The sequence below is a fragment of the Anser anser genome, assembly GCF_964211835.1.
Source record: "Anser anser genome assembly, chromosome: 6".
Lineage (NCBI taxonomy): Eukaryota > Metazoa > Chordata > Aves > Anseriformes > Anatidae > Anser > Anser anser.
The window spans coordinates 10741861-10765642 of record NC_139726.1 but is presented as its reverse complement, the minus strand read 5'-3'; the positions used below and the strand labels follow the sequence as shown (position 1 = coordinate 10765642).

At 42.6% G+C, this 23782-nt stretch overlaps 2 long non-coding RNA genes across 2 annotated transcripts in view; one reads left to right on the top strand and one right to left on the bottom strand.

Moving 5' to 3' along the window:
* LOC310901520 overlaps positions 1-12668 on the top strand; it is a 63660-nt gene extending 50992 nt beyond the window's left edge. Inside the window, exon 7 of the long non-coding RNA XR_014585871.1 lies at positions 8619-12668. This is a non-coding gene — a long non-coding RNA (uncharacterized lncRNA). The remainder of the gene's footprint in view (positions 1-8618) is intronic.
* Positions 9407-14729, bottom strand: LOC310901522. Its single transcript, XR_014585873.1, has 2 exons — positions 12767-14729; positions 9407-11853 (listed from the first exon to the last, which is right to left on the bottom strand). It is a non-coding gene; the product is annotated as an uncharacterized lncRNA (long non-coding RNA).
* Between the last annotated feature and the right edge of the window lie 9053 nt (positions 14730-23782).

Sequence of the window (23782 nt, the reverse complement as noted above, 5' to 3'; positions counted from 1 at the left end):
GGTGTCAGTGTATCTTAAATGACAAGTGTCCATTTGCCTGCTCTAAATGGTACAGCAGAGAAGTGTCAGCTACAGGAATGGACTACGGGAGGGAATGACTCCGCAGCAGTAACCTGTGCTCAGCAGCTCCCTGTGTGAAGGTTGTTGAAGTGCACGTGCCTTGCCTGTATCACTTCTCGCAGATACCTGTCAAATTTGTCCTTACAAACCTTCAGCAATGGAGACACCCCAGCTTATCAGGCAGGCAGTTCAGAGCTTCGCTGTCTTTTCTATTTTCCCATTGCAAAGCTGATATTTTCCTTGCCTGATTAAGCCTGCAGTTTCTCTTCTTGCTCTCCACAGACCCCAAGAGCCATTTATCATCTTCGTCTATATGCATTCCTCTTTAAAACATGAAGACAGAGAGTGTGTTGAACACCATAATGTTTTCAGTCTTTCCTTTAGAGTTTTCCAGAACTTTGATCAACTGCTTCTTTTTCCTCTGGATCTCACTAGAGGTTTTGTCCTCTTTATGAAGTGTGATGTCTATAAAAATACACGGTACTTCAGCTAAGACTTATTGATGGTGAGTCAGAAATTATTGTTTTAGACACCTTGCAAGGTGATGTTCCTCTTTATGTGTCCATTTTTCATAGCATTCTGAAGTCTTGTCTCCCATTTGGTTGGAATCCCCAAACTCACACTGGGAAATACAAAACCTTTGCTTTGCTATTTATTCCCCATCTTATGTATTCCCTATCTGAGCCACTGCATATCCCTTCATAAGCAGAAAACTATGCCCATCTTTGAGGAAACAAATCATGTTTATTTCAGCCCACTGCTCCAACTGGGAAAAACCTCTGCAAATTCCTGTCCCAGTCTCTGATATTCTGTCCCAGTATCTCATTTCTGATAGAGTTTTCAGATCCTTAAGGTTCAGACTAAACTCACTTTTAACATTTAACCTTTTGACCATTGGAAGAGATGTTTGAATGTCATGCTCTATTCAACAGCTGTCTTCCCGTAGATTTAAAAAGCATGGCACATTCCCATCACTAAACATGTCCTTGATTTCTGTGGGATTCATGTGATACTAAGTTTGTCCGTATCAGTCCCTTATCATTAAGAAAATAATAATTTAAAAGATTCTCTGTGTTTGTTATTGAACTGCACTGGACAATTTCTCTTCCTATTCTTAATAGCAAATTGATATTTAAAGACAATTCTCCTACTTCCAGTATCTTGCGTTCAGTTACTATGGTCTGTAGATCAGACATATTGATTCCTAATAAATGCCTTACAAAAGTTCTCCTGGATGCTTACAAAGCAGAAATAAATTTGCCAGGCAAAGGTATCTGGCAGGAATCACTGGTTCCTGACCTCATTACTCATGCATCTGCATACAGCTGCCTCTCAGCCCCACCAAAAGCAAACCCCAGAGGCCTGAGAGATGATTGTGTGTATTTCAATGTGCCAAATTCCCAGTAGAATAGCACCCCACACACACCACATCAGAGTGCTTTACCCGTGCTTTGAAGGAATTACTTCCTTAAAATGCCTCTGGTTTAACGTGAAAGATGAGTTCACCCTTGTGGCCCTGTCCTGGCCCTCATTCTCTGCTGAGGCTGCCATTTTATAAACAAACTGATGTCTTCTAAAGGCTATGAGGACTGCAAAAACTTCTCTGATTGCCCTCCACTTCATGTCCACATGCACTCACTCACCACAGAGCCAGGTTCTGCCACATTCCTTCTTAAGGTACTTCTAAACCAAACTATTTGGGATCCACTGACTTCCTGAGCCAAGATATTATTTTTTATTAAAGCCCAATGATAGATTTCACTCCTGGGAATTTATCTAGATATTTTTTGAACCCCAATAAACTTTCCACAACCACAGTAATGTGCAGCAAAATGTTCCATAGCTGAACTGCAAAATGTGTGAGAAACATCTTATCCTCTTCCTTTTGTCCTGCCACTTATTTAGTTTCTTCTGATGTCCTCTGGCTCTTGAATGGGACAAGACAGCAGAAGATCAGTCCCTATCCATCCTTTCAAAGGTATTCATAAATCTGCACCTCTTTTCCAAGGATCTCATTAGCTCCCTACAGATAGGCAAATTGCTCCCTTCCTCCTTCTTGCATCACAACAATTTCTGTGATGAACGCATGTACTCCAGAAATGGACTGAGAGCCATCTGCCTCATTATGTGTCTTCAGATGGTCACTTCAGTCCATGTGTGCTGGATTTGAACTATCTCCTTTGATCAGTAAACTGTTAAACACCTGTAGAAGAATGTCACTGCCAAGCATCAGTTGTTACCCATTGCGACCAGTTACCACGTCTCTCCTCAGTAGGAGAAACTGCCTTCTCTTTTTCCATGGCAAACGTGCAGTGATACATTTTAGCTTATTCTGAAGTGTTAAATTAAATTATTCTGCATTTGCCCAGGGATGAATTGACTCAGCATTTAGGTTAAGCATTTGCTGTAAGGTTTGCATCCAGACAATTACCTCAGCTTAGCTGATGCTTAGTAACTTGTTAAGCCACAGTATCTTAATTACAAGTCTGAGACCTAAGGCTTTCATAAAGCAGACTGGAATTTTAAGATAACTTTGGCTTCTATTTTGGAAGGTTGGAATAAATTCCAGGGCAAAACTATTCTAAAACAAACCCTGCATTACAGTCTCACATGTAGTCAGAGGGGTTTTGTATATAAAACAGGATTTGCAGTCATTTTTTTCTCTAATCCAAACTGTCCACCGAATACAGAAATAAAATGAAAAATTACCCTTGGCATAGCTAATTGCAATTAGAGACTTTTGAAAATTCAAGCGCTCATTCCCCACTTTAAATACAATTCAGCAAAGTGTTTAAGCTCTGACTTGAATGAGATGACTTAAGTGATTACAGTTAACCATGTGCTGAAGCATTTTGCTGAACCAAGACCTAAGGGGGAGAAAAATGTCTTAAAACTATGGCAATTCTTCAGCTGAAACAACACAGAAAACCCTTGCTCTGGGTAACAAAACTGTAGTTCTTAGGCATTTTTGATCTCAAGAAACAAAAGCTTGCTTTATTGTGGCCTGTTCTGCAAACTGTCTAGTCTGGCCCTTTGCAAGCTGCAAAATATCTTCTTGGAGCAAATGTCTCCCCTCCGGAGTTAAGAGATGGCATATTACCTTTGATGGCTCTACCAAAACTGGCAACAATTTAACCCAGATATTTTGCAGTTTGGTTTAACATGTTCCTAAAAGTGGGTGCACAGCAAGAAACCTGAAATTATTTTTTGTCCTTTGCTTAATAGGATCATTCCTAACAGCAGCATAATCAGCATAACTTCATCACTTGCTCTAGACTGACATGGTGTGATTTAGAGTATCTATTGGCTCAGTAAAACTCAGATTACATAGACACAAAAGTGACTCACATTATCACCAAGATACATTCCTGTACGTTGCCACTGAACTTGTTAATATTTTGTACTTAAACACTGCACAAATATTTGGAATTAGCCTTTAATTTGTTCAAATCAGTCCTTGTGGCTCAGGCATGATGTTTTGTTGGGGTAACATCAGAGAATATGTTTGTTCTTCCCCAACCATTTACCACACATAACATGTACATCCATGATTTTTATGACCTAACAAATTCTTCTCTCACTCATTTACCATGGTAAATGGCATTCATTTACCATGGTAATTGGGACTGTAATACCAAGGAAAGCAACTGGGAAGACTGCAGTACAAATTCAGACCTTGTAAATATTCCAGCCATTCATGTTAGGCATCAGCTGTGGTTGAGATGTGGGCATTCGGTTTTCTTGTTGTTGTTGTTATGCTAGACGATTGCTGTTTGAGATAATTACTGAAGCATGGCCTTGAGGGGAATGCCTTTATTCTGGATCTTGGAGAACACCCTTGCTAGTTTCTGTCCATTGGTTTAAGGGTAACACAGAGTCCTGCTTTTGAGAGCGAAATTGGTGAGGGGAACGTTTTCTTCTCAACAAATCTTCTGTGCTTTTTGTGCTCTGTAGTAAGGGCAAATCTGGCTTCCACAATCGTTCTAGTCCAGTGTCTTTCTACTACAATCTCTTCGTGGTCCTCTTATAAGCAATGAATTCATTTGGGGCGATAATCCATTTGAAGATAAAAATGAAACCCCAATAGCACATAAGGTGAGAGGCAAACCTCATGTAACCCGTGTCAAGCTCATTACTCTTTGTTGAGCTACCACATAACTAACAGCATGCTATCTAATCTTAACTTAGGCATCAAGCGAAAGAAAACCCAGGCCGTTCCTAGATAAACTGTTCCAGTGTTAAAAAATGTGCAATTTATTTCTGCCCTCAATTTGTCACTCAGCTTTCAGCGCTTGTATTATGCTCACTAGATCCGAGTCTTGTATTAATAAAAGACTAGCAAACGAAGACAGAATAAACTCCAAGAAATCCTCTAGCTCATCTCCCTGCCCTAAGGTAAGACCCACTCACTCTGCCTGTGCTGATCCTAAGACCTTCTGCAGTGGTGACTGCACAACCTCCCAAGGCCCGTGAGCAAGATCTCTCCTTACTACATCAATCATAATCCTTCGGTGTGTTTTATGTGTTTCAGCTATTTTGGTGGTGTGGTGGCTCTTCATGGAGGAAGCCCTGCCTTGGATGGTGCAGCAGCACTGTGCTTTGTTGGGCATCTGTCTTGGGTGCCTAAAGTAGTTAGGTTCCTGCTTGATGGTTTTGGGGTGGTTGTTTCTTCACCTTCTCACAGAGATGCCTCTTCAAGAACCATACTTCTAATTGGCACCAGTAGACACCTACGTACAAAGTGTTTTGTAACCAGCAGCTCGTAACTCCCACTGCCAGCAAGTGGGTCTCTGGCTCCCGTGGGGATTCCAGTGGTTTTGCCCTGGGTATTGAACTCCAAAAACTGCTTCATTTTCACAGGAGCTGAAAATGTCTGGCACATCTAGCCCTTGCGCACGAGGTCTGGCAAATGCTGCAGATTATGAGGTTTCTCACTCTAAGGAAAACACTGCAATTAACAAAACATTAATTAACAGAAGAAAAAGCAAGTTGTTTTTGGAAGTAAATGCCTGCTCACTCAGAAGCCTCTAGGAGACCCACTGAGCTCTTCTGTTAACAAAGTCACATTAGCCTCCAGACTAATCAGCCCAGAGATGTAGAAATGGGCTACACTCTGTGCAGATCCAGATTTCAAGAATCCATTTTCTGGTGATGTATTTTTTTTTTCCCTAAGCCAAAATTCTGCTGGCATGGAAAAGGAAACCCTGGGATGCCAGTAGAAGCAGCAGCTAAAAAGTAGCAGGCACAGCCTTGCTTTTTATAATTCTGCTGTCATAGGATAGAAGAAGCAAGGGTTCAGCATGTGCTTGGCTGAGAGATCTAAGCCTGCTTTTAGAAATCCATACTCAGCGCTTTTTGGACTGATAAAGCCTCTTTGAAGCACCAAAAAAAAAAAAAAAAGTGTTTACAGAACCTGGCTTGTCTAATTTGCCAGTGTTAGGAGAGGCAGGGCTCAGTCTGATGTCACTTTTCACATCCAGATAAGAGGAGCATGCCAGGTTAGCTTTCTAGTTCTCTGTGTTCCGTGGTATGGTAAGCTCTTAAGGAGGTTTCCTTTGGGAAAGAGATATATAATATACAAATGTAAACCATGGGATAATTGATTATATTGAAGAGAATTTAACTATATGCTGAAAATAAAAAAGCAAAACCCAGAACTGCTGCTAACTGGTTAAGTTTAATCAGGGCTGTTTAGGAAGCTGGTTCAGGTGGTGTTTTAATGATTTAATGACCTTTGTGTAGGCTCATCAAAGCACAAGTCAGCAGCCATGGTCATGTTACACTCATGTACTGGTTGCGCAAAGCCAGATAGCTGCTGTTCATTAGCCTCAGCGTGGCTGTTGTCTTACAGGCCATGTTCTGGGTATTGCTGACTCTTTGAGTAGCTCTGGGGACTCAGCAAAGGAATAAATTATTGCTCATCATTGAGAACTGGGGAGGAATTTTCCGATGGAAGTGTTTGTTGTCGGAAAATGTGGGTTGGGTTCATTGACAGCTGCACACGTGGCAAGGGTGGACTGACTTCAGTGACACCTTTTTTTTTTTTTTCTTTTGACAAGAACAGTTTTCAGGTCCAGCACGGAATTTTTAGTCAAAAACAGAGCAGAAAACAGCAACTCCAGAGTGCTCATTTCTCGAGTGATTAGCATGTGAACTTGGAGATGGAAAGCGTGGGTTTAAGTCCCTGTCGTATCTGATTTGACTTTTACATCCCTATGTCTCTAGCAGATCCCCTCACTCTGGAGGTGGTTATGTGAGGAGAAGAACATGATCTCTCTTGCTGGGGAGGGCTGTCTCCTTCTTTGTTTTGCTTTGTTTGTTTGTTAAGAATACAGCATTATTTCATGCAGCAAGAGAAAAAGAAAAACAAAGTTCTTGAAATCTCAAGTGATGCCAGGACATATTTTCTACCCAGCTACTTGCCATAAATAAAACTGACATTTTATATCTTGGCCTTTACAGCTAAATGACTGCCATGATTTTTTTATTTTTTTTTTCTTAATAAAATAGAGGCCATGTTAGCACACACTCTCTACCAGAGAATTTGGGCTTGTTTCTGTTGGTGCAAAACAGAGATACTGAAATATCAATTTGGAAAGATACTCAAGGGTCTTTTTTTTTTTCCCTGCCAAACTTAATTTTCTATTTGGGTGAATTGTCTGCAATCCAGATGGTATCTTTGAGGGGGAATGTAGGCAGGAAACTTTTTTTTTCTCTTTTTCGTCCAGAAATCACACCACAAATGAATTTGAAAAGGCTGCCATTTAGAAAAGACCTGTTTCAGGAGATCACAATTTGAATGTTGCAAAGGTGACAAACAGAGCTTTTTTTTTTTTTTGCTTTTTCTAAGTCCTCGAGTGGACATTGAATGACTCACCAGAAAACTGCTTTTAGAACATTTTATTTTGACTGAAACATTTCTCACTGTGCCCTTCAGCAATGGTTTTTATGCTGCAATTCTGTCAAAAAATTTGCATGATGATCTACAAGAAAAAAATGCATATGTCTCAATCTATAACTGCCTAGCTGTGCACATGTGTAGAGTACCTGGGGATAGGGTCTTTCCCTTTCCTGGCACAGATCTGAGTTTGATCCTGTGCTTCCATTGCATTGCACTTTTTAGAGCATTTCTCTGCATTCTCAGACAGTGATTTTTAACAGTAAATAACATCAACAATGAATAGCTCAGAATGTCAAGCTCTTGAACTCAGAATTGAGTTGCACAGGGAACAGTAGAGTTCAGTGTCTCAGGATGAAAATAACATGCTTGTATCTGACAGAACTTAGTTAAATTCCTGCCATGGACATTTTTAATCTTTGTGATGGTTCTGGAGCTAAGATTGAGGTTTACACATATATACAAACATACTCAATGGTATATTGCTTGTAGTAAGACCCTTTCATTTCCTCTGAGTCCTGGACTCAGTTCATGCAATGACTCATGAGCAAACAGCTTTGCAGAATGTATCCTTTGATTTGTAATGCTCCCCGCTGTGCCTCTGCAAAGTCTTTTATTTCTTTGCAAAGTTTGGACAGAACACTTTCATAACTATAATCTCCCAAAAGCTGAAATCAATGGGATCTGTATCCATTACACTAGGGATGAATTTGTCTTGCACTTTCAAACTTTGAGAATTGGAAGCTTTAAAACATTCAGATTTGAAGGCAAGAACACATACTATCACTTAGGAGCCCAAATCCCATTAGTTTTCAGTAGACATTAGGCACTAACAGCAGATTCTTAAGTAATGTTTTTCAGATATCTAGCAGCAGTCCAAGGTCCTTAAGGCTCCTTTTTAAATCCAAGCTCCCTGTCTATGTCTGTGCGGCATCCAGTAGATGTACTTGAGTTCAGAGCAAGCCAAATGCCTTGAGATGGTGGCACCCAGTATTAAGGGGTTGGACAGTTTTCACCACCTCAGAAATGCATTCACCTGGATGAAGAGACATTTGACTCAGAAGTCAGATGTGGCCCTGCTCTTTGGCTTGAACCACGGACAAGTGAAAGAGGCTGACAAACCTCATCATAACCCCATCACAACCCAGCCTCTCCAAACATAGCAGGGTGAAGGGAAATGGCTTGCCTACCATGTCAGGTAGTAAAGCCTTATGTGCTTTCCGTAACGTCCATCCATCTTTTCTCCCCATCTGCCATTTCTGTGGCATTTCTACATCTAATTCCCCCCAGCTGCCCTAGGCAAACCTGGTAGCTGCAAACAGCACTGTCAGCAACACATTTTCTTCCATCCCACCCAACAACATCTGAACACTTCATAAATTCTGAGGGATTTGGGCTTTACAATAGCTCTGCTGAGAGCAGGCTCATGCTACTTGCTTTTATTGATAGATGAAGAGTTGAATGATGCAATTATTTAGAAAAGATTATTACAAAAGTCTCCACTTAAGTGGGGTTGATATAAATTATTATATATTTTCTTGGTAGTCTCTCTCCTTCTCCTTCTTGTCTCAATGTTGAGGGACAATTAAAATATTGACTGGACAGTGAGAGCTAAATGAAAAATTTTGTCACAGTCATCTTTTGTTCTCTCTTCTTACAGGACACTTTATCGTGTTGAGGACTTCAAAGGACGGCACCAGATAAGCAGCAGAGAAACACAGATTAGCTGAGACATCAACAATTGTTGGATGAGGTCAATTAAAAGCCAAATTAAACAAATGGAGCTTTCAACTGCGATCCAGACAGGAAGAAGCAGTTGAGTTGCAAGGGTTGGAGATTAAAAGAATTCCAAAGGGCTGATGCAGAACAGGAGCATGGGGGTGGGAGGGGCAGGGGGAGGCAGGGGGAGAAGTATCTTCCACCTATTGTCTTCAGACAGGACCAGAACTCATCTGGATCCGTCCTACCTGGAAGAGCTGGAAGGGAAGAGCCCAGGCCAAGCAAAGAACCACTTTGGTGCCTGCAAAAAAATGAAGGCAAAGCAGACTCCTGGAGGAAGGGACAGGGTGAGGGAGGGTGAGCGTGAGCTGACCTGCAGCTGGCAGAGCTGTGGCCCAGCAGTGAGAACAGGCAGGTTTTGTGCCAAGTCGATTCTGGGTCACGTAACCAGAGCTGAGCTGCTGAGTCACTCTGCAGAGCCTTCCAAAAGCACTTCGTACACCTCTGACTGCCGCAGTCAAACCCGTCTTGAAGCAGGGGTCAGGACAGGAGGGAACCTTGCTGTGAAAACAAGGTGCTGGCTGAATGTCCCACGGGAGGCCATGTAAAGGTTTCGATGCTGAGCCCACAGCAAGGACCTCTGAGTCAATGGCAGAGTACACCTGAAACTGGGATAAAAAGGCTGGTTTTGTCTCTTAGGGGAGATTTTTCAGAAAGTCCTGGCATTATGCTTTGCACATCCAATTCAGTAACTTGTATGAGAGATCAGACTCCAGCTGTAGAGAAATATTTACGTAGTAGGACCTCTGAGGCAGTAATATACAGGTCATGGAGCAAAAAATATTCTGTTTTCAGGGTTGTTGGCTACTCTGCCCCTAGATCATATATGCAGGATGTGGCAAAATCTGTCCTATGAAGAATAAATTCAAGTGGTATGACAGACAGGCATTTTCTTTCCCTTGTATACTGCAACATTCCTTGGTTTTGGTCTAAGTTTGTCTTGTGTCTTCTAGGTCTTGTTCTGCTCTGGTTCTACTACATCAAAGCACTATTTGCTGTGCAATATAGTCCTTATACAGATATTTGAAAGTCATGAGTCATGTTTGCTGTTTTATGGATCACCAAAGCAGACAGCATCTGTCTCCTCTCTCACTTTAAGCAAGCTTCTTAGATTTTAATTTAGAAAGTTGAGGTTTTCTTAATTCTCCTTTCTGTTCTTCAAGGCCCTTTTTGAAGTGTGGACAACCAAAGCGAATGCTGTCCCAGTAGCAGTGATAGATGAGTGTGATTTATGAGCAGGTCAAACCCTCCCCCTAGGCTGCCTTAATGTTATTTTTTGTTAACATCTCCAGGGTTTGGTCCCTTGAGTATTGAAAATAAATAAATAAAAACTGATCATATTCAAATGACTGTTCCAAACACCTTCACAGAATCATTGCTTTCCTTGCTTTGGCCTCCCAAGTTTGCCCTAAACTTGTAGCTTTGATTTCTAAAGGGAAATAATATTGATCATCTCAAAATTATTGTCTTCTAGCCTATGCTTCTATTTGGGCCATTTGACTCAATCAAGAAGCTTCAAACAGTGGAGTATAATCCCAAGGAGATTATGATAATGGCAGACTAGAGGAGCTAGATGGCAGATTAATGATTTCTCACCCAGGGAAAAGCTACAGTATGATCTCAGCAATTATCTATTGTGCTTGGCCAGAAGGACCAGAGTTTGGAACCAGCCATGGGTATGCAACCACTTACTGAGATCTAGGAACAGGAGAGGAGATGAGGAAGGGGTTGCAGAATGTGGGAACATGGCAAATATTCATAGAATATACAAAGAAGAGAGAAGATTGTTGCATGGGAGGGAATGAAAGGGTGATACTGAGCATAAATCCACAGGAAAAGTTTTTATGACTTTCTGTGACAAGGGGACAGTTTCAAAGAAATCTGGTTCCAATAAGAAGCAAAACATTCCTTGTACTGCATATCTAATGCAATTGCAAAAATCAGAATTTGGAAGCACATTCAACCATTTCCCTTCAATATCTCAGTTTATCTTTCTTTTCTTCTTAAGAATCACAGAACAAGCCTGATGTCAAACTCTTCCCTTCAGGCTGATTTCCATCACTCCCAGAACTGTGCTCAAACACACATATAACCCAGTAATTTACACAAACTATCATGAGCTGACATGCACCCCTGTCTGTGTATCAGTATCCTCCACGCCTCCAGAAGATGGATGGATTTAAATAGCAACTTTGAAGACAGCTGAAGCAAGTTAATTAGGGATTGACTAACGCAATAAAGCTATTTTTAGTGGTTAATTTATATCTGGTTACCTTGTTACGGGAAGCTTATGCAATGCTAGTAAATTCTTAACTAAGGAGATAGATTGAACACCGAAATTATTTCACTGTTAACTCTTCATGAGTCAAATTCGAGTAGCTTTAGGACTTCAAAAAGTAATGCATTTGATAGAAGAGATTTACTTTCCTTCTAGTGCTGGAGTTGCAAGGGGTTATTTTTTCCCTTCAAGATTTCCTCTGAAGCTATGCAGGCTACCGATAAACAAAATGGAAATGTGTGGAGAATCACCTGCCTCCAGGAGCAATGTATTGAAATAAACTTCCAGAGCTCACAATCCCCACCAGTGACACAGCAGTACAACCATTTGAGGGCATGCATCTTTTAAAGGAACGTTGCTTTAGCATACGTGCACAAAATAAACTCTTCTGGAGAGCAAGGAAGCACCGGCATGGCTGCGCTGATCTGAGCAGTCCTGGGCTGACAGTCCCAGAAGGTGAATAGCTTTTCTCAGGCAGAAAACACTGGGCAAAACAAACTCCCATTAATCTTCTGCTTCTTTAGGGAGGGAAGGGGAGAGGACGCCCAATTCTAGCTTTGTTTTTACCTTTGTAGCTCTGCTGAGGCTGTCCCCTGATCCAAGTATAGACAGAATTTGGCCCACTGACTACTGAGCTGGAGTAGGTGCTGATGCAATTGAAGCCACATGCAGAGGCAGCTGGCCAGTGAGACAAACTGTCTTGGGAGCCAGGGCACGATGCTGTGAAATGCTTGATCCAGCACAGCAAGATGTTTTCCTTTTTTGCAAGCCCTAATCTGAGAACAGGGCACACCGAATATATATAGCTCTGGGGATCTGGACAGAGGGATTTTGTGTCCTGAAAAAAAAATATATATATATATATAAATAATTTGCCGGACAAAGGGAGACAGAGCTGCCCAGCTTGGAAGGAATCTCTTTTTTTGGAAGGCTCAAGGGAGGGCAAATGGCACCAAGCCACTTCTAAAAATTGATTCAGAGGGCAAAGCATGTGCAGGTTTCCAAGCAATGAGTAAGCACCGTGACATCAAGGAAAGGTTTTGTCAGTGGGAAGAAGAATTCCCACCGGTGACGTGTCTTGGGGGTGCAGAGCCAGGTAAATGGTAGCGGCTACCCAGGGAGCGACTCCTGAAACATGATATCACTTAACCACGGAAGTTGCAGTTCAGACTTCTCTAGAGAGATAGGCCAGATTATTTCATAGGATCACATATAAGGGCAGAACAAAGGTCTGTCTAATGCCATGTCCTGGTTCAAAGAGTCAGCGGCATCAGCACAGCCCCAGAAAGGACTAAAATGCTAGAATCTCCCTCAGAGGATAAAACAACCGCAGAGCCTAAGTTAGGTCTTCGTCTGATCTTTAATGATCAAAATTGTCCAGTGCTGTGTGGTATTGAATCTAACATCCCTTCCAAAATCACAATAATCCATCCTGTAGCCCTGAATAAACTTGTGCTCAATAGAAAAAGCAGAAACTTTGCTTTCTTTCGTCTTTGCTAATTCTTGGGTGGAGATGCATCCCATGGCAGAGAGCTCTGCAGTTTGCCTGTATGCTGTGTTTAACAAATAAATACATACGAATTTATGCCATCCCAGTTCTGAGCTTGCATTACTATTTCATGTCACTGAGAGGAGGAATCCACCACTGTTCCCAAGTTCTTAGCTCCTCCGCTCTGAAAAGTGCAGGCGGGGAGACAGGATCAGTCCCATACCCCTCCATGCCAGCGATTACCCTGGTGCAATGGACTCACCTCCTGGTTTCTAGCCTCCAGCTGCAGCCTCCAGCTCTCTTTTCCAGCCCTGCCTGCAGCACCTAGCTAATTGCGTACTGCTGGTTGGTGCGAGGAAGGAACCCGATTCACGCTGCCCGTCAGTGCCGCTAATGCCGGAGGCACAAGGCTTGGCGGTCCTTGTAGCTAATTATCTTATCTGCTGGAGCTGATGGATGCTGTTCTTACAAGTGAAGCATCTAATCCTCTTTTATCTCTCCTAAGCACTGGGCCTCTATGTCAGCCTCAGGCAAGCCCAATCCCTGTATTAATTATCGGTTGCAGTTTTTAAAGCCCCTCTTTTTCTCTTCTTTTTTTTTTTTTTTTTCAGATTCTATCACACCTAAGTGAAATCCTGTCACTCACCCTTCCCTCATAACGGGCTCATATCTCTTTCTGTAGTCTGTCAGTACTGATTAACAAACTGAACAAACCTTTGTGATGGCATCAGACCACAAGACAAGCTCTCTCCACCAGCAAACCTCAGTCCCACATCTCCAGACTCACTTCTCACTTGTTTGTACTGCCTCACTCCACAACACCATTGTCTTTATATGTGTGTCCTGGGGCTTGGCATAGCAAAAGGGACAACAAGAAAAAAAAAAGAAAAGTTATGTACTAATGGCTCCAAAACATAGGCATGGAGAACACCTCCTTGACTCCCCTTTGCTGTTCTGCTCCTGGCAGCTACAAAAATGAGAGGTTCACAAGCCTGTTAAAAGAATGCCTTGTTGCTTTCTGTGTAGCATAGCACAGGTGCAAGTAGGAAAACCCCAGGCATGTGCATTTCTTGATTTCCAAATGTAAATCAAATCTTTGCAATAAGCCCAGGCCTAAGCCTACAGCAGCTCCTATGGTTGCATGTCTTTTGCTGTGCTTGCCTCCCTCTGCGTGCACCGTCAGCACACGGGATCCCTCAGCTTTACACCTCCTCCTGCGTGCTTTCCATTGCTTTCCAGCCACCCTTGGCGTAACCTCAGAGAGGTCACATCACAGTGCTCGCTGCAGTAGGGACATTTGTTCCAGATTTGGGGTGGATTCTTGCCCAGTTTCCCCCCACCTGCAGAGCAGGCACCTGGGGGCTGCCTTGCCTGTTCTCAGCTGGAGCCAAATTTCCGAGAGTAACTTTCACATGAAGGCTTTGATCAAAGCAGCTGTGTCACCCCCTTTCCTCTGCTTCCAAGCTGAAGATATTTTGAAAGTTTTGAGGTTCTCGAAAATGTCCCCCACTTCTAGATGAGCAACCCCAACTCTCCTCCCACTGCCTCCCATGTGTCCAACAGAGACCGGTGCAGAGAAAGCCCTCCTGGGCAGAGGTGGCAGGTCTGATCCCCCCATCGTTTACTCCTGTGGACTCTCTGCTACTTCTGCTGTTGAAACAGCCTCAACTTCACCTCCCTCCACTGGCCTGCTCTCACGCTGAGTCACGGCTCTGCGTGCATCCTGGCCCCTTACACATCTGCAGCAAGGTTATGCGAGGAAAAGGAGAGCAGGGCTTGCCCTGCTGCTCTGCCTGGGGGATGCTCTGGCAGCTCCCGGCTGCTGGGTGAGGAACTGGCTGCTCCATGTTGCAACCTGCTCTGTTCTGACTCAGTCCCACACAAACCAGTTAGGACAATGTCAGGCGGTTTCCCACCCTCGTGGCACCGACTAGCAACTGCCTCCCGGCTGCCTTCTGTAGCCTTCCTCCAGCTGCAGCAGGAGATATGTGTAGATAGAGACATATACACACAAACATAAAAGTGAAAATCACCGCTGGTTTCAATCGGAAAAGTCTGCACGCCCAAGCAATTGTCCTAACTTTGATCAGTCCAAGGGCTACCTTGGTGTTGTCTTTCCCATCCACAAATCCCCCACTGTTAAAATGATAATTAAAGAAGACAGGCATCTGCAGCCCTGCAACTGGACTTTGCATCTCTGCTTTCCCCCGTTCATCCCATATGGCGGTGTTTCTTTGGGGTTTGCAGAATTCTAGAAATCTAGAAATTGCAGTTTCTAGGATTTCCAGAATATCAAGGTCCTCCGTCCTGCATCTTAGGTCACCCTGAGTAAGAAAAGGGTAAACCCTACCTGTGTCCTGTGTGTCAGGCTCGTGAAGCAGTTGTTTTCAGTCTAGGACAGCAAGCCACATCTGTGCTGGGATCATTTTGCACCTATAAGGTGCATTGCTTGTGGTGGGAGATGGCCCTACATCTAAGGCAGGCTTTATATCAGAGACTAATAAGGACCCAGGCATTTACAATTTAAATATTGAGGTATGACTATGACTTCAGGTTATGAAAAATATTGATTTTATAGGTTTAGGTGTGCTACCTAAAGTGAAGTAGACATGATTTTCATGTTATTCCTAATATTTTGATCATATATCTGTGCTTAATTTTAGTGTATGGATGTATAAGTCTGTCTATCCACTCTCTCCGAGAAGTTCTTAGTGCCGTGGTGGAGAGGACAAAGAAGTGGAAGTGTCCAATTCTTTATGACTTTTTACAGAATAACATCAAGAACCTGTTGTTAGTCCTTCCCCAAGACTGGCTGCAAGGGAGAAAAACCTTTACTAGCCATCAGAAAATGAGGATTCAGAGACTTTGTGAGAGTCCCAAACACAAATCAGTACCAACACAAGTGTGCAGTTCCTTAAACAAAAGAGTATTCAAAGAATCTCCTTTACCGAGACTACATGTCCTTGAATTTGTTAATTCCACTGCTCAAAACCTATTTAACTTCCTTCAAAGCTTTGTTTCATGATTCAGTTCCACTGGGATTGCATTGGTTCTTGAGATGTCAGACCTCAGTTTCAGCCATGTGTGCATGCGCCTCGGGTTTTGGAGAGCAGTGCTGACAAAAGCTCTCAGAATACCCTGGCATTGTACTGAAACAATGCCAACAAAAAGGAAGAAATAACCTCCTCCTCTCCTCCTCCTTTTTTTTTTTTTTTTTTTTTGAGATGTTGGGGCCCATGCTGTCTATTCTTGATCTGTAGCACCATCTTTTGAGGGGATGCTGTACTCCCAAGCAAATACACTGAGTTCTTTCCCCAGATGATCCCCATGGGGCTTTGCTGGCCACAGTCAAAGCTGGCTGAAAAAAATGTGACAGAAGCTGTTTTCCATTGGAAAGGGCCATTTCGAGGCGAAATGTTTCTTGGGAATGTGTGATGCTGAGTAAATTTGTGACTGAAGAACGTCAGGCTGCTATAACAGCAAGAATGACTTATTTCATTCCAAGTCTCTTAAATCGTTCAGTTCCAACTCCTTTTTGTCCAGCTCACATTTATACTTGATCAGAGGGTGCCATGTGTATTGATACTTTCTATACAATGTTTGCATTGCTATATTTAATGTTTTAGTATAGTATTTTGGCATCGCTAAACTGTGTCATTTTGGTGTTTTCAAATGGAAGTTTTTATTCGGGGGAAGGGGGGGCGGAAATAAAGAAATGTTGACCTTTTTGGACTGATTCAGGGTGGAACACAAATGTCTAAATGCCAGAGTTTTCTGCAGGGCAGATTTTTTCTTCATTCAAATCAACTTTTCCCCTCAAAGGCAGAATATATTCCTCACACATTCTCCCTCCCTGTTGTTAATAGTATCACAGTCTATGCAAAGACAACTTCACTGTCTTGAACCAGTTATGCTTAATAGCAAATAATTGATTTATGCCATGCTTAAGCTCTGAAGAACTTTGCAGGGAAGTGAGTGAATGTCTGTGTGCAGCATGCGCCTCCCTTCACTTCATCCTGGAATTCAACCAATGCTGGGGGAAGAGAGGACACAGCAATATTAATGATGATGTGTTAGTAACCTGCCATGCCGAGACTGCTGTGCAATTACCAACTCTTCTATCCATGCAGTGCTCTGAGGTGGAATATTCACACCCAACAGAAAATGGGGAAACTGAAGCATAGGGACGGGAGGTGAGACTTCTATGCTTGCACTCCATGTGAAGCAACGTAAAGAGCCAATATCTTCACCTTTTCCCTTCAAAACTTCATGAAAAGCCATGGAATAAAAAAGGTCTGTTTCAGGAGAGTCATTTCTCATTCCCAGCTAGGTAGGCACTGACTACCAGCTCAGGGGTGCTGGTCTGCATCATCTTGCATCGGAGCAAAGTGCTACACAGGCATGTGGAATAGGTGGTCATCTACTGAGCTGCAGGAGACGGGCAAGGTCACTGAAGACATAAATTAAAGTCTTAGCTGGTACCCTGTAGCTGCACCCTGAAGAGCAGTTCACCTCAGCAAACTGGTGACTGGGAAATATCACTCAGAAGAAAATATATCACATGACGTGGACTTTCACCATGTCCTAATATACTTGGGGGACATACTGTTTCCTTCGTGATCAAGAGACAGGAAACTGTCACCTGAGTGAGGAAAGCATGGCTTCTGCCAAACCGGCCCCCTTTCCAAAGTAAACACAATTTGGAATGGAGTTATGGCATTTCACCCTGCAGAAGCCAGGCCACGGGCTGGCATGGTGGAAGCTCATGGAGGCCATGGTGCAGATAGTACAGGAAGCATCTTCCAAATGCTAGCCCTGTCTAGAGAGTAATATAAGCTAGGGAAAGATTTCCACTTTCTCTTTATTTTGATTTCAAGCCCTTTTATCTGTCTTGTTTTATAGCTTTACATTGGAAGGAAGCCTATTTCCTGGTACGTACAGCAGCTTGACTGAGCATAGCTTGGCAACACTGCCTGTTGCTTTAGGGAAGAACAGAGCATATTCTCATTGTGCATGTTTTCCCTTGGAAACATTTAATCCTGTCTGTATAATTCTATATATGGCTCCCAGCCATGCCACTACAAGCTGCAAAAACATCAGCTCTTATATACTAACGATGTCAGGCCTATTTAATGCCTGAATACAGTGCTGTCAAAAAACTACCTATGATTCTGTCGATTGTCTTCTTCAGGGAGATTTATTTTGTTGTTGTTGTTGTTTTTGTTTTGTTTTTTGGCACAGTGTTGACAGGGGAGCTATTTTGTCTTTTTTTTTGGGGGGGGAGACCCTCAAAATGCTCATCATATGCCTCCTTTCCTGCTTTTCACAGTGGGAAGAAAATTGGTGCCACAGCTAAATTCCAGCATTGGTAATTCTTTCAGTTCTCCCTTTTCTGATGAGGCTCTTGCTTCCATCTCAAATGGATCGTGCAGAGTGCCTGAGGCTCTCTCCCACAAACAAGCTACATGCTTCTCTTGGATTGAGTTGCGTTTGCCTGCATTGAAGGATAAGTCCTGAAGTCCTTCTTCAGGCCTAATTCAGTCTTGTTCTGCTAACAAACTGAATGGAAATAAAAGGGAAGGAGTCTTCTTCAGGAGCTGACCAAGAAAGCAGACTCCTTGGAGTCCTGTCTTGGTAAAATGAAAAAAATAAAAATCTTACATGTTCATTTCAGGCTTTGTTTCATGTCTGCCCTAAAGTCATGTCAGTTTTGCTGTTAATAGCCATGTCAATGTTAAAACAGGAAATAAAAAGTCTGCAGACTTTCTTAGTGCTGAAGTCATAGCAACACTCACCCATGTGAGCATGGATTTCATCTGTTGCAACAGCTGCCCGCCTCAGAAAAGCACCGCTTCTCTGACTGCTCTCTGGCCCACATCGTCTGAAGTCTTTTACTGAGCTGAGACCTTTTATTTGGGTTCATTCCTTCAGCTCCCAAGGACAGTAATGGGAACTCCACGCTGCACCAGAGGTGATCTCTGTAGGAGCTGTCAGCACAGGGAAGGACGGCTGTGAACGCAAGGGGGATGTCGCCGCCAGAAAGGGGTAGCTTCAGCTCCACCTCTGCCCCCAACACTGCAATGCTCGCTTGACTCGTGCCATCCTCAGGCACAGCCTCAAACATCTGAGACCTCCTCTCTCTGGCTTCTCTGCTGGGTGGGAGATTGTTTTGTTTCTGAGGTTGGTCGAATTTTTGGTTGCTTTTCGTCTCCTCGACTGATCTGTCTCCCCAGACAGCATGTGCAGCAGAAGCAGGAGGAAGGGCCCCCTCGAACTTTTCCATGATGTGCTCACTGCTGTCTCTTTGGCAGCTCCGCAGATGCCATGCTGTTCTCTAGGACGTGGTGTTTGGCTGGAGAACACCCTGGCGAGAAGGGATGTTGAAAAATAGCAGTAGCAGCAACAGTAGCAACAGATGGGGCTAGCAACCTTTCCCTGGGTGAGTATCAGATCTGTTACTCTTCTCAGCTGTTTGGCGGGTCATTGCTGGGTTACGTATCCAGTGATGTCTGCACTGTGCTCTGGCCTGCAATGTATATGCCAGATTCCTCTGGTTCTCCTCATTGCTTTGCTTTAGAGCAGCAGCAGCATGCTCAAATGCTCAGCAGAGGTTTTGCAGACTCTGAGCTAGAGCAGCCAAAAAATGTAAAGTCCTAACATTTGAAACAACTTGTTCGTTTCAGAGACCTGTATGCATATATACTGCGTAATTTCTCATCATTCGGCTTTGGCTCCTGCTGTCTGTAGCCATCAGAAGCCTCTACTTGAAATCCTGTTTTCTCCTGGGCATCATTGGTTGTTATCTCTGGCGTGACTCATTATCTGCCTGAAATGGTTACCAGAGGGCTTTTTTTCCTGTGAAATCTTTCTATAGTGGAGTCATGGACTACAGAGCCAAGAAGGACCATTTTGAATCACCTAAAATAACCTCTGAGCTGTTCATGTATTGAGCTGTGAGTGTTGGCTGGTGATTGTAAGGGTTTTGCATACCTAAGTGGATGCTTGCATTTTCGATGCAAGTTTGCACTTGTCTGTCTTCCCTCAGTAATACTTCCCATGTTTTTTGTAGTAAAATGGATCCTAACAATCCTTCAGTAGGCCAATAATTATGGAGTGGAAGTTCTTTTTCCAAATGATCATCAAAGACAGTGAACAACAAGCGTCTAAACTGTCATAGACTTCAACAGCAATTGATTCTCCTGAAAGACAACTTCAATGAAACAAGCGAGGGACAAGGATACCTCAACTAGGAACCCCAGGTGTGACATCCACATGGCATAAGGCCCTGCAGAAATATTGGCTTTATCCAAACCTGCCTTACTAACACAGTCACTCCCAAAATACCAAGTCCTGTTTTTCAGTACAGGTCCATCCAAGATTCTGCACCTATTTCTGAATCTGGATTCCTTTATCTTTACCATGACATGCCGCTGCTCAGTGTAGAAACATCATAGATAATATTCAAAAGCAAATGCCTAGGGAAGGACATTAGAACAGAAGTATCACATGTGCTTCCCTTTTTACCATTGTAACCTCCAGCCACTGGAGATCCCAGGTGATCCCATGGAAGCTCTGGATCCCATGGACCAAATATGGCAGCTTTGTATTTAAATCCCTTCATGGAGGTTTTTTTTTCTACAAGAAGTTCAATTACCTTTGATGACCTTGTCCAGTATCCCCATGAATCTACAGGTGTAAACCTTCAGTGTTCACAGCCTCCTGTGGAAACTAAATGGGTTAACTGATCCATATGGGAAAAACAGACCCAGAGAGGACAGCTTCCTCTTTAGGTCACGCAGTGATCCCGGTTCATCTGCAAGCAGAGAACCAAAACCAGCAGACCTAGCCCACAGGTGAAGGAAAGTGGTGGCATGAGATGACAGGACAGGAAATGTTTTCATCCAATAATTCACTAGGGATCAATTAAGGCACAATACAAGACTGGAAAGAACAGAAAACACAGCCCCATCCATGGGACAAGCCCTTTTCAGTGTTTCCAAAGGGAGATTTTTCCTTTTGCCCCCTGCTGTTAAATTGGCCCCATTGGTGACTTAGACCTTCAAAAAGGTATAGTCTATGTTAGAGAGAGGAGTGACAACTTTGGAGGCTGTTTGCTGCCAAGTGGGATTGATCTAATTGTTTCCTTAACAATTGCAATTTCTACTCTTCACACTAGGGAAATAAAATTACTTTATTCTGAAGAGTGCACAGAATAGAAGATCTCTCTATATTTTTTTATTTTTACAAGAGGGAAAAAAAGCAGTGGGTACAAAAGGACACATCCTATTTCATCCAGGAGCATCTGAGATATGAAGACATATTTCAGCTCTTGCTGTCCTTGACACATATTCTGCTTCAAGGGTAAGGTGGTTTTCCTTTCCCCAGGATGAACTGCCTCAATACCTGAGCTCACCATATCAAGCCTATTTCCATGAACAACACAATCTTTCCATGGCTCACCACTCTGGTCAAGCCTTGTGATGAGCCCTTACAGAGCAGAAATGCCTGTTCAAGGACTCACTGTGCCCTGATCTAAAAGTGTAGTCAGTCTTCACACATCTGGATGCCACACTCCATGGCCAAAAATGCTTCTTCATTTTTTCACTCTGTAAGCTTCTGTGAGTGACTCAAATCTGACACCCATGGAAGGCCTTTATTTCCTTATAATTCCTGACAGACCACTAATTAATTTCTGGGTTTGTTCTTTAATACCTGTCCAATTAGAATAAGCAAATAACATTAGGAGAACAAGATGGCATACAGGGCTAATAAAACTACTGCTCTGTTTTTAATTGCCAGCTTAACACCCTGTGAAGCCTTCAGCACAAAAAGAGGAGAACAAGAAGGAAACAGGCTGAGTGGCTAAGTGATGATCTACCTCTGTGGGCTACATTTCCAACTTGTGGGCTACTTCTAAGTCTACAAATAAAAATATTTAAAAAATGTAGAAGTACCTTCAGCAGATATGAAATCAGGAGAGTTCACAAGTACAGAAAAGTTGAAGAGCAGTCTTTAAGCAAATCACCGTAGTTGAGTCCAGATCCTCAGTTCTAGGATCACCGTACTTCCAGGCAGATTTGCTGTGTCTGCTCTTCGTTTATTTTACTGGCTCACTATATAAAATTACAGGGTGGAAAGAACAGGAATGTCAAGGGAAACCTTAGATGTCACTGTAACAGGGCTGTTACAGTTCTGAAGTTCTATATATGCATTAACACAGTATTGCTTTCAAACTAAGCCATATCCTGCCTCCTAGCTTGGCTTCTTACCCTAAACCCTAGTTCAGCAATGACCAGGAGGAAGGAAAGATGTTCTGATTTCTCTGTGTAGAAATGTCCTAAGTGATGGGAAAAAGTAATAATAACATGAGCCACTTGGAGACATTAGAAAAGAGATAGGGTGGGATTTTTGATGAGTTCAGCACGAGACAGAAAAAATGGAGGGGCGTAGGTTTGGGTTAATCATTAAATAAAAGGCAGGCCAAACATGAGGATGATGTTCCTCACAGCAAGAGCTATGAAGCTACAGAGCAGGCTTGAGGGAAGCACCATCACTGACTCATTTCAAAATAGCCTGAACAAATTAATAGAGAGAGCAGAGAAACAGGCAAGCCTGGCAACAAGATTGGAGCTGACAATATTGCTTGATCCAAGAAACTGTTGGCCTTTCTCATCTTGAGTTTTCTTTGATTCTGCAGAAGCTTTTAATAATTTTATGGATTTTTGCATAAAACAGCTACAGTGTTGCATAAGGTCTCTATTAGCAGCTCTAGCTCTGAAGACGTGTCAGTCGTTCTAGTATTGCTGTGCTCAGAAGGACTGGGGCTTCAGAGGTTGCAAATGACCTGGAGGTATCCCGCACCATCACCCTCCTCTGAGGACGGGTACAAAAACGAGATTTGCTCTACTTCTAATGTTCTAACCTCCTGAAACTGTCCTACCTCAACCTTTCTCTACAGACTATCAGAAAGCAGGCACAGATTTCAGGGATTCTGATTCTTTGATGTTTCTTTTCAGCTCAGACATTACAGCTGCTACGTTGCCTCGCTTAGGTCCTGAGATAAAGTTCTCTCAGCCACAATTTTAAAGGCCTTCAGGGTAAAGCATTTCAAAGTCTTTAATGCTCTGCAACTTACTTTGCGAACTAAATCCACCATCTAGAACAGAATTTCCCAGGTGTGAATTTGTGGTATTTTCCCTAAACTGGAAATTACTGCAACTTGCCTTTAGGATGGGTCACTGTGCATTTTCCATGGTCTTACACTCTTCCCTCAGCATGTACTGGTTACTTGCCTACATGGATATTTGGCTGAATATGCATGGCCATACTTAGGTTCCCAAAGAGACCTGGCAACTAAAGGAGCTGACTACTTAAACAACGCACAGCAGGTTTTATGTGCTTGTGGGAAGCATCTTGCAGGCACACGGTCCCCATGCTTATGTGTACAGAGCTTATGTGAAAGTTTAACATCAGGTTTGACCCCTCAGTTATAGGACACAAGAAAGGCTGTTGGAAGCAGCAGGGCAGTTACAAGGAACATTTGGTATGAATTTTCCCCTGTTTTGCAGTTAATGAATCATTCCTGCGCCTGCCCTTCCACTGTTCTCATAATTCCAGTTCAGACTGTTGGGAAAAGTACTCTTTAAGAGACGGAGCAGAGTTCGGTTTTATGTGTTTAATGTGATTGGCCAGGGACAGAAAGAAGATGGACTATGTGTCGTTTATTAACTGACCGACGGAGCCACCTTCTTGTCCAGCAGAAGTTTAAGCTTATTCTCAAGGCAATCCAGAGTTTTGTGTCTATATTCATAGGCTACTGTGAAGCTATAATGTTGCAGGAGTCACAGAAGGGCTTTACTGTGACATAGGAACCCCACCTTCACAGGCACCCTGCAAGGAGTTGCATGTGTGGCCGTTTCAGAGACGGCACAGTGCACAACGTGATTCCATTTACCTTGTCCTGGGGACTGGTTGCTTCAGCACTAGCCCAGAAAAATATCCAAACCAGTTCAAATAAAACTATCTGGTATTATATGTATGTTCTCACTAGTGAGTTCAAATAAATAAAATAAAATAAATAAAATAAATAAAATAAATAAAATAAAATAAAATAAAATAAAATAAAATAAAATAAAATAAAATAAAATAAAATAAAATAAAATAAAATAAAATAAAATAAAATAAATATAATAAAAATAAATAAAAATAAATAAAAGCAGGCTAAGGACTTCTGGTACACATGAGACTTTCTGTGTTGTTACCTCCATCTTGGGTTACT